General features: G+C 50.4%; 1 protein-coding gene across 6 annotated transcripts in view; it reads left to right on the forward strand.

Annotated features, from left to right (window-relative positions):
* The window catches only part of LOC116943685 (gamma-aminobutyric acid receptor subunit beta-3-like), a 301,742-nt gene that overhangs the window by 155,789 nt on the left and 133,846 nt on the right, over nucleotides 1-12,107 (forward strand). The gene's annotated exons all lie outside the window — the stretch shown is intronic.

The raw sequence follows: 12,107 nt of genomic DNA on the forward strand, positions 1-12,107 counted from the left end.
CCCCGCCAAGACATCCAGTGGCTCGTCCATTCGAGGAAGTGGATATGCGTCTGCTAGCAAAAGTTTTATTGAGTTTCCGAAAGTCAACCCAAAACCGTAAACTGCCATCATGTTTTATGACAAGTACGATCGGGGTCCCCCACGGGCTGGTGGATGGGGAGATGATGTCTGCGACCAGCATGTCGTTGATGGCCAACCGGACATGCTCCTTCTCAGCCAGGCTCAACCGAAACGGATTCTGCCGAATAGGGGCAGCATCGACCGAATCAATGTGGGGAGCTCAATGCAGCCTTTATCGCTCAGGATCTTAATGGACATTTTACCGAGAAAATACGTTCCCAGCAAACATGGAATGGCAAGGGTCTCCGAGACCAAAATGGGACCCGTCAATTTAATGTCGCCAATACAAATTTGGGCATTGATTTGACCAATGATACCCAGAGACCCAACGTTCGGAGCAAAGCAAGGAATGGTAACAGAGGTCAGCGACTGACATTTCTTAGGCAGCACGTTGTAGATAAGGTCGGAAATTATGGTCGCCAATGCCCCTGTATCGACCAGCAATCTGAATTCAATACCTTCAATGGAGCCAATAATAACGGAGGATCCCGCGGTTGCGGCAACGACCCTATGGGCAAACTCCGACCACTGATACAGTCGGAGTGTCCAACTAGGATCAACTTCTTTATGCCCCTGAATACCCGAGGCAACGCGATTGAACGGCGCGGCTAAATGAGGTGTATGAGATGAGGGCAGGGACCGAACACTTGAGGTGTCGCAACTCGCCTGAGGCCTCTGTAAAGCTGTAGGTGTGCAAGAAGATAGTGGCAGATGTCCCGGAGCGCGGCGTCGGGATACTGGACAGCCCGACGACAGATGTCACCGTTGTCCGCAGTTGTAGCATGTGACGCGGCCTCCAGGCCATGGAAAAGCTTGTCTCCCCCGCCGGGAATCACCCTGGCGAGGTCGGTCGCCCGCCCTCCAACTCAAGGCCTGATGCGATGCAAAAGCATGGTTGGTCTGGGCCTCTTCTGCTGAAGTAAGGGCATCCGTGAGTGCAGCACATGCCCCAACCGACGTGTCGCGTTGGAGGAGCAACTGCGTGTGAAGATACCATGCGGCGCGCAGGGAGGTGAGATCGCCTTCGTCCATGACGTGCACAGCAATGCGCAACTCACGTGCAAGCGCAAACAGCTTTTCCAGCATGACGGCGTCGATGCCCTCGTCATCCATATGAGGGTAGGCAGCCTGGGTTAACTCAAGCAGCACGCTTCGGAAGGCGAGAGGAGTTTCGTCTGCATCCCTCCTCCGAGCTGCAAAGCAATGCCTCGTCTCCGACGGGGGCCCGTACACCATAGCCATCTGACTCAAGGCCTGATGTAACGTCGAGCGATTACCCCGTGGAATCGTGAAAAAGGCAGCCAGGGTGTCGTCGTCGAGAGCTGAAGGGAGAGCCCGAAGCGCCACGTCCTCTGTCCACCCCGCCGTCTCGATGAATCGCCGCACAAAATCCGCCCAGTCACCACCCTTTGCCGAGAATACCTGAAGGGCTGGCAAACGCTATTGTAGAGCAGGCACCCAGCCCGTTGTGGAATTTTCTTCCGTAACTGCCACGGCGCCCACAGGAGCGCCGAACGCAGGAATGTACGCCAGAAATGCATGTCGCGTTGCTGATGATGTGGCCGCGTCGGATTGGCGGCTGCCTTGGGCGGAAATGACGTGCAGCCCAGGCCGGACGTGACTTCCGGTAGGGAAGACGTCACCCCCGGCAGAAGTGGTGTCACCTCCAGTGGCGGCTCCCGCGCTTCCGGCAGTAAGGACGTCACCTCCAGCGGCATCAAAATTTTGGGCGGGAACCACCGAAGCGATGGCGGGAACACCACCCGTCCACCGGTCCGGTCCTGCACCCTCTGCCGTCGGTCCCCCCCCCCCCCCCCGCGTTATTTCGTCGAAGATGGAAGCGTCGGCATGCAGGAGGTCGGCGAGGCAGGAGTGCGCCGACTGGAGCATCCATCCCATCGGTGGCGAGCCCCTTCTCGGCCGAGGAGGTTGCAGGTCTGCCGAGAAGGGAACGTCATTTTCGGACGGCGTCGTCTCCTCTGGAGCTGCCTCTTCATCAACCTCCTTGTCCAAAGCCCAAGTGAGTCCTTTTCTCCTGGTCTCCATGCTGGCGAAGTACTTGGCCACTTCTGTCACCAGTTGTAGTGGTTTTTTAGGGAGAAGGAGTCTTCGTAGGAGGCAACACGTATTTATTATAACAACAATAACTCTAGGTCCCTAACAGGAAGGGGTAATGGCCCCTTCTACCCACAACCTAAGGAGGTACATCCTCCAGGCTATCGTGCCCTAACCACTGGGCTAGCCACTCTTGAGCCCTCCGGTTAGCGGGACCTAGGGGAGGCTGACCCGACCCAGCCAAGGTCCTCGGGTCTCGAACGCTGGCCCACACAGACCCGGCCCTGAGAAGGGCGTTGGGTCGGGGGATCCTCAGGGTCCTAGCCTATTGACCACTAGCCTCACTGAGCCCTGACCCTTATAAGGACCTCAGGGCTTGGGGTCCAGGGTCCTATCTTCAGGTGGCTTTGGGGTCTTCGGCTTGAGGCGAACTGAGCACAGCCGCTCTGGGGTCCGGCCTTTATGGGGCTCCCAGGGTCACCCCGCCCCTGGCCACGCCCACCATCTGGAACCTTCTCGAGGGACCTGGATTGTTGTGAAATCCCCCCCAGCCCCCCACCCGGGGCCCTGGGGTGTCCCCCTCCGGTTCCCAACCATCCCCCCGGGATGCCTGACCCACGAGTCCTGCTTCGCACAGGCCGGACTCGCTATTGCCCCCTGTTGGCCCCTGACTGGAAGTACCTGCTCAACCAAAGTGGTGGCGGCAAATTATGCCCAACAATTAGCCAATACACATGTATGGCTGAAACAGTTTCGACCCCAGGATTTCCGCAGTGCCTTCACAAGGATGTGGCTCCCTGAGCCACTCGGCCACCAATATTTCGTGGCATAATTGTTCCTTCTTAGGACTGGTCTAGATCCATGCTATCAATTATAATCATTATCACGTTTTACATTTTTACAGAGCAAGGCTATCATGAAAGTGTACTGGCTTACACACGGAGTCTGCTGTAGTTATACAGTATGGGCCGAAGTTGTGATTATAATCCCAATTTTTTCGTTAGCAATTCCTCTTTTTTAACTTTGCAAATTTGGACCATGACACCGACACACAGAATGGCTTACTCTTTTTCAAATGACGTCACGGGACATTTAACATCCAAATGATTAATTCATCGGCAGCAAATAACCGGAGCTGCCTGCCAGATTTAAACAGAGAAGCCTCTGCAACATGCGCAGAATGCGCTACCATTGGGCCGCGTCACTACCCCTGTCATTAATTATGGCAATTTTCAGGACTCATGCCAAGCAGCGACGTCAAGATATCCACAGATATTTTCTGATAAAATTCACAATTTTTGAAAAAATAAAATGTACGTAGAGAAAATGTACATACTATTAATGTTAGCAATTTAACTTTCTGAAAATCACACCTGTGAGTCAGTAGATGCCATTCGGTGGCACATTTTACAGGAGTTATTCTCTAGGCCGGGGGATGTACGTGTGAATGCAACTGAACGGTATTTCTGCAGTGCCTTTTGCAAAGGATTTTGCCATTTCAACCATTCATATTTCCATTGTGGAGCCCTCCATGCATTGTGATAGTTATAACTGCAACGTTTCTCGCGATAGAAACACGTAACGTAAAAAACAACACTGACCTTAACCTCTTCCATTTTTTTCCCCCTCCTAAAGACGATGGCTCGATTTACTGCTTGTTACTTGCATCTACGATGCTACATTTTAATGAAATATGTCCATGCGTCATTGTAAAGCATCGCTGTGAATTCCAGCCTGCCCGCACGAGGATGTGTACATTGCGCACAACAGGGTGGCCTTTCACGCTCTTCAGCCAGCATTGCGGAGCAGGCCAGGGAGATGGTTTAAAACATTGGCTGGAATGCATGTAAATTGTCCGCATGCTTCTGAGAAATTCCTAACAAGCCTTGGCAATTGCAATGCTCCAACAATCACGTGACATTTCACGTTATTTTATTTCACCTTGGTAGGCTATTAACGCCCTTAATTCACCGTGTGCAATGCTATTGAGATTCATTATTCTTTTGCACTGGGGAGCTTGGTACAGTACTGTAATTATACCTATAAACGGACAGTTATTACCTGAACGTTGTTTTATAATGTAGCCAAAATGTCAATGTATTTTTTAAAATATGGATATTTAGGCGATGACCTCACCACACGGAAATTGATATCACCATGGATTGCGGAGTGTTAACTACCTTGCCTGATATGCAGAAGGACGTGGGTTCGATCCCGACCCTGATGCTTGTATATTTTTAGATTGCGCGTTCTCCCCAGATCCTCCGGTTTTTCACGCCACATTTAGAAGCATGTGTTTAGAGTATTTGGCTGCTACAAATGTCCACATAAGCCACTTCATTGAGCTATAATTTTGAGGCCAGGTCGCTTCTGAAAGAGACACAAATAGTTCAGTGGGCCTTACCTGGTAAAATGAAAAAAATAGTAAATGTTTTAACTTAGATATCATAGGGTCGTCAGTATCCACTCTGCAGCAGATGTCACATTTTGGTAATACCCTTAATGTGTTTCATCACCAAGGTAATACTGTCGAACACTCAGCTCCATGCAAATTGGCTCAGTGGGAAGAGTGCAAAGCATTTTACGATACAGCCACCAATCAATAGCATTCACTGGAAGAATGGCTGTGCGGGGATCTTTCAATGTGTAGTGGCGTATTCACACGGACACTGTCAGCTTTTCTCCTGTGTCACTTTATTACTTCACATCCCGCACGGATGCTCCTCTTTACACAACACACTCTTGCTCCGAACTCTCTCTCTCTGTCTTACTCGGCTAGCCTGTCACTTAATACTCCGCAAGCCGGTCACTTAATACTCCGCTAGCCTGTTACTGAATACTCCGCTAGCCTGTTACTGAACACTCTGCTAGCCTGTTACTGAAAACTCTGCTAGCCTGTTACTGAACACTCCGCTAGCCTGTCAGCCTTCTCTCACACCTCCAACTCGTTCGTGCCCCCAGCGGGGGATCAGCCAATGCCGCTGGGGAGGACGTGGTGTGGAGGACAAGGTGTGGAGGGCGAGGTTTCAGGCTTCTCGTCTCCGGCTCTTGTTCTCATCATTCCTTCAGCTCCAACCAACTCACCCCCTTGTTCTCCGCACACCCCTTTATATCTCCCTCCTCAATAAAGGTCCTCAGTTGCCCCCTATGAAGCCTGCGCCTCAGCGGCGCCTCCTGCACGTGCTTTCTCTCCCTTATCGTCTCCATACCCCGTCTCTCCGGCGCCTACCCCATGTTTGCACGCTAGCACCTGCCTGTCCACAAATGCGCCCACCTAATTACCGCTTCTCCCTTTAATTGCTGGCGCCTCTCTGGCGGCTGTTCCATGGTCTAACTCTTGCACCTGCTCGCCCTGAAATGTACCTGCTGTTTTTGAACCCCGTGCGTGAATGCATTTGCTGTTTGCCACCCTGCGCGCGTTACGCTACTACAAATGTTTAATTAACATTGCTGGATATTGAGAAAAGCAAGAACTGAGATACCGCTCCTGTGAAATTGTTCAAGTGGCTCCCAAGCAAATAAACACACTCGTAGGTGGTTGAATAGTAGGAGCCGCACGATGTTTTGTCGCTTGCCTCGGTGCTGAAACCCGATTCATATTGGAGGGCGTTGTGAAAATTGACTCACCATATTGAGCACATTTACAGACAGTAGCTTAATCATTGCAATAATTGAATTACATAATTCAACGTAAAGCAGTCAGAGTAATTGATGAGCCAACACTCACTAATTTACTCCAGTCACTCACCAGAAGTCGGCTGCCTCCTTATCACTCTTCTTATATCGCTACTACCATGGTTCTTGTTCCGGTGAATTTTATGCATTACTTCCTCTACCCGTGTTGAGGACTCGGTCTACCAGTCGGACTGTTTTATCTCATCGACACGATGTTCAACCACCACACTGCAGGTCACAACACGCTCCCTCGCTCGCTCACTTACCACCCTACATATCAAAACAAAGAGACTAAGACAAAAATCCCCCTATAGCCTTAACAGACTGTTGGGTCAAGTGCTGTTAGCGAGCACCTATGAAGGCCGGCACGGTACACGAGGGGGTGGGTGGCCAACACCACACCCGGCCGCCTTCGTGTCCCCAGTGGTGATGCTTTTACACACCCCACCAGGTACTCATTTGAGGCTGGGTCGACCTAGGAGAGGCCCAGGACTAATTCAGATAATCGTCACTGGTGTTAGTGGCCGTGAGCGGGAATCGAACTCGGATTGTCGGGTTCGTAGCGCAGCGCGCTAACCACTACTATCGCTCCCCACGCACTCGCCCACACACACCCACCCACTCTCCCACTCACCCAACAACAACCACCATTCACCAATAAGTGGAGGTGACGTCACCACGGATCTTGTGCCAGGCCAGGTGCACTTTAAGGCCACGTGAAGTGTCGAACGCCCGCTGGCAGGAGGTCACGGGACAGACCCAGGTGCCATGGGTTGACTGACTGCGATGACTAGCAGATGCACCATCTGTGCCCCTACTGTGTCAACTTACTGTGTCAACTTGCTGTGTTTTAGCCGCCCAGCGGTCTAACTGGCGAAGATGTTTCATTAGGGGGTCCATGTATCGCAAGAATAGAGAAAGGAGGGCATATCCGTGGCCAAGAAGACTCAAAGCTCCTTGTGGAGTGACAGACCAGGTAGCTTCTACACAATGTTACGCAGCGGATAAAAAGAATGCTGCTCGACTGATTCGGAGTGAGACCTCTGCTGTCAGACCAGAAGTGGTCATAAGCCCACTGCCCAGATATGGAAAACTCTCCACTCTATCCACAATTGACCAATCACCAAAGGGGAGTTGAGGTGGTGGAGTATTTGATGGCAAAAAATACCCAGGCAGGTGCTTAGTTTTGATGTCGCTGATGGTAAGGCCCCGCCTCTTAGTGGCACGCCCCAAGTTCAGCAGCACGGCCTCCATCTCCTCCTCTGATTTACCAGCAAACAACACATCCACACACGCACTCACTGACTCACCACAACTTCTCTCACACTGCTCAACTTTGGAATTTTCTCCCATCGTCTCGCCCCCCCCCCCCAAGCTCTCGTAATAATAACCTCGTTCAATTAATGGAACGTACTGCATGCTAATATATTCACAACCTCGACAGTCCTGTTCGTTGCTGGCAGCTTGACGTTTGTTCGTGGGCCCTTGTGCCCAGTAACCGTGTGAACCCATATCTACGTCCAGGCTGTTCTTGGACATCGGCTGTCCCCCCAGGATAGGAGTGGTGGATGATCGCCGCGTGATTCGGGTGGAAGGCGGCAACAAATGGGCGCGTGCGCCCAAAGGGCCTAAACAACAAACGGCACTCATGAAAGTTGTAATTAATATGGCAGCGTGTAACGCGTCTCGTGAAGTGAGCGAGGGTTCATTGTTAGGAAAAAGAGATGGATGGCGGGGAATTTCACAGTGGGAGCTGTGCGAGGGAACAATTAATAGAGGTGTCCGTGACCTGCGGTGTGGCGGTATGGTCCTGTAATTGGGATGCGGCAGGGATGGCCACACTGCGACGGCTTCCGCACACAAACGCTCCCCTTCAGTCTCACACTCGCGCCACAACTCGAGACTTAAAATCATTACGCCAATATGAGGCGCCTCCCGTCCGCATTCACACACAGGAGCACAGAGACACCACCGATTCACGTCATACGAATGGCATTGCACAGAGAATTATGCACTGCAACTGAAGTGTAAGACATTGTTCAATGTATCCCAATGGAAGCCGGCACTGAACATGCAGTTGGGGGGCCTTACCTCGGAATGTGAGTTTCCATTTTGAGTGACAGTTTTTAGTTTGGGAGGAAGCGAGCCGTGGCAGGATGGGGCTTGATGGGTAACGCGTGGATAGTAGCGATGCCCCCCTTCAACGTAAACCTTTGGTCGGACTGCCCCTTGCTACGGGCGTCTTGCTGGGGGTGGCTCTGTCAACGTGGCCGGCATGCCAAGACAATCCACGCAGCGAAACCTTTCCAGGCACTCACTACCGCACGTAGCGACACCGTAGACAAAGTAGACAAGCAGGAAACTCGTCTCCTTCACGTGTGAGCCTCTCCGCATATATATTTAAGTCTTGTTTATACAGCCCATTGGCTCCCTGACCTTCTCGGAGTGGATCATTTCAGCAGCATTGCTGCAACACAAGCAGTCTCTCGTGCCGGGCTCGACATGCACTGTCTGGTCTGCAGTTTATATCGTGAAAAAATAGGCGATGAGCATTTCCAATGTGGCCTTGCATGCTGAGACACGACTCTAATCCAGTGATTTGGAAGGGCGATTGGCGACTTAGGCAGGGAGAGTGTAAAATGCCCACTTACAGGACTCGGTAGACCCCACAGAACGACGTCCTCCGTCTTACCAGTGTGCGCAAGTCACAGTACAGCTTCACAACAGCCAGCTGTCCACGTGCTCTGTCTTGATAAAGAAAGAGATCGCCCCACACAAAGCCTATCCCTTTATTACAAAAAAATCCTCTAAATACCCCTCCTGTCCGCCCTTCCAAAAGTAATCATGTATTCTTGATTAAGAACCCTTTCTTTCAGATGTTTAATCTCTTCATATTGACCGTGGTCTCCTTTCTGATCCTTCCTGCTTACCAAAATACACAGGCAGGCAATACCACTCCGCATATATATACAGTACCTGTCGATCCACGTCAACGTTGAAAGTATTTTTTCCTGCATCCCATTGCCAGACACGGGGCTTCTGAGAGTGAATCTTCTCAGCAGAGGACTGAATAAAAACTGTGCTGAAACTCAGTGGGGGTTTTTTTAGGGATTCGCATCACGAGACAAATGCCCAATTCAGAATTCCCGCCTGACCCGGTGTTTGAGAATCAAACACCAGAAGGAGATTTCAGAAAGAGCCACTTTCCACTAAGCTAAAGTGACGTACACACTTGACAATCGAGTTTATTCAAAAGCAGCTACCTAAACTAAACTGCTTTTACCAGGTAAATCCCACTGGGATATTAGATATTATTCAGAGGTCACCTGGCCACACGTGATAGCTCATCAAAGTACGTGGGCATTGAGAGTCGGAGCCAAATAATCTAAACGCGCGTTTCTAAACGTGCAGGGCAAAACCGGAGGACCCAGAGAAAAATACATGAGACCACCACGAGGAGAAATCAGTTCGCATATACGACACACATTGTCAGGGTCAGGATTGAATCCACGCCTTCCTGCGTAGCAGGCGAGGGAGATAACATCTCACTACCGTCACCTGGATTCAAATGTATGGCCTCAGTAGTGCCAGCTCGGCACTCTGACCGGCAAGCCTCGGGGATAATTATTTCATCTCAAGCTCATGTTGCCACTAAAGCCACATTTCATGATGTCGAATGCAACACCTGTTGTCTCCATCTAGAACTCTCCTGCATAAAAAGCAACAATTTCCAGTGCCTACGTATGTACATTGTCGGTTGTCGCTCTAGTCCTTCGGGGACAAGCCTTTGTTTACCATTTTATAGTCGGTGTTGTTCTCCGTATCTAAATTGTGCAGACCTCACACGCAAAGCTAAACCGCTCTCCGAGGCTATGCGGATTTAAGAGCGCTGCTGAATGCCAGCAAATGCACTGCGCCCACGGTGACGCTCAATAAGAAAACAAACATCGACTGCGTTGTATCGCCGCCAGATTCGTCGAGGTTCGTCTAAACACACCCGTCTTCATACTACCCCCATTGGTATAAATGAAGTGATACAAGGGTCAAGCGGTGCTCGTTTCCCGAGGATCTGCTCCCATATCGCTCGCGCTGAGAGTGCAGGCGTTTCATATCCCCGTGTCCTTTGCAGCCGCTCAATATTACCTGGCCTATACCACACGCCAAAGCCAGGTGGGCTGCATTAATTTTCCATGACTGCAAAGGACCTGGAGAACTGACAAGAGCATTCCACCCACGCTCTGAGCCCTGTCGTCGGCCTCGCCTTCTGTGACAAAGGGGGGTTCGAGCAGCAACGCGTGCAATCAGCACTGGTGTTACGCCGACTGGCGCAAACGGATACTTGAGTGTAATGGTTGAAGCAAAGCTTTAAATGGCCTAATTGCCAGCTTGCTCGCCACCGATATTGTTTGCTCAAGGTGGGTGGGTAATTTCCCCCAACGTGCAAATGATAACGTGTGAAGAATGATCAAAGTGCGCTCCCCCACCTGATGAAAAGCCGAACATTCAGACCGTGCGTCATCACTCGACAACACGGCCATTGTGAACTGGTGTCAGAGTGCAAACACAAATTTAATGTTCACTCAGAGGATGTTCTTGCTCAAATGATCAAGGTGCAGTGCTAGTTGCCACTGATGGATATTACAGGATATCTGTAGCTGGACCGTTTTCCCCATTATAATAACCGCTGCTCTTTCCCCGCTGGCATTGGTCCAAGCAAGCCGTGCAATGCTGATGAAACACTGCATGTTGAAACTAGTCCAGAGTTGGCTCATGTTTAACCAATGCTGCTGATAGGCCATGTGACTGATAAAATGCGTGCAATTAATATTGTTTTTGTGGAAGAATTACGTGAAGGTGTATCTGTTGATTTATTTTATTACATATGTGCGATTTGGATTATATGGGGAGCAGTAGTGCGGTGGCTAGCGCGCTGGGCTAGAAACCTGGCGACCCGAGTTAAATTCCCGCTTATGGCCAACACCAGTGACAATTATCTAAACCAGTCCTGAGTCTCCCCTAGGTCGACTCAGACTCAAAAGAGTACCTGGTATGGTGGGTAAACATCGCCACTGGGGTGACAAAGGAGGCCGGGCGTGGTGCTGGCCACCCACCCCCTTGTGTGCCTTGCGCGCCTTCATAGGTGCTCACTAACAGCACTTGCCCCAACAGCCTGTTAGGGCTATACGGGGGGGGGGGATCTTTGTCTTTGTATGGTTACGTAGTGCAGGAAAGGGAAAACGGGGGCCCCGTTTCAGCACTGATTGTTTATGTGGTGGGTTAGGGGGTGTATGTCGGTCCCCCCTGGGTTTCACCATAGATACCCAATTAATGTACGCATTCGCACGTTTTTTTGCGAGTCGTTTTATTCAGCAGAACTATTCAAATCTGTTAAGTGAAACGCGTGTGCGCGCGAGTGTGTCTGTGCGTGCGTAGGTGCCAAACATACACAAAGGCGGCAAAGACCTGCAATTGGCAAAGTTTGCTTTGGTGTCAAAAAGGGGGTCTCACCTGTCAAGGGACGGCAGATGTGACTGCATCACCTTTTAACACTGTCAGACCCGAGATGACGACGGATGCCAAGCGTTTACTCCAGTAGCGAACAGTGGGCTCTGTCGTTGGCCTGACATTGATAACGTCCGGGGGTTTATCCTTCCGGAACAATAAATTCATAATTAATTGCGCCACGGTGGCGAGATGTTAACTACCTCGCCAGGTATACAGGAGGTCATGGGTCCGATCCTGTTTCTGACGCCTGCTGTATATTTGGAGTTTGCATGTTCTCCGCGTGGTCGCATGGATGTTTCTCCAGGTCCTCCAGTTTTCCATCCACATTGAGAATCAACGTGCGTTTAGAGTATTTGAGTATTGGCTGCTATAAATTTCCACGTGATAATACACTTGGTTTAGGTATCATTTGTGGCCAGGTCACTTCTGAAAAAATAAGCTGATAGTTCAGTGGGCTTTACTTGATAAAATAACAAATAGTTTAGTTTAATTGTTACATTTTTTTGTGATTTGCTTACCTTTTTATTGTTTGTTGTTGTAACGTTCTGACCCGCCCCTACTAGACATCAGTAAAAAAATATTGCTCATTGAATTCCTCCAATATCATTCTGATTTCGCATTGTCAGACTGAAGAGAACGACGATGCGATGTGTATACTCCAATAGCAAACAGTGGCTTATTTCGTTGGCCTGACAGATTGGTAACGTCGGGGTCTACCACCTGTGTTTGTTCTGCCGTTGGCCTGGCAGATT

Source organism: Petromyzon marinus, chromosome 18 (genome assembly GCF_048934315.1).
Source record: "Petromyzon marinus isolate PM22_M1 ecotype Great Lakes invasive population chromosome 18, UKy_Petmar_22M1.pri1.0, whole genome shotgun sequence".
In the NCBI taxonomy this organism is placed as follows: Eukaryota; Metazoa; Chordata; class Hyperoartia; order Petromyzontiformes; family Petromyzontidae; genus Petromyzon; species Petromyzon marinus.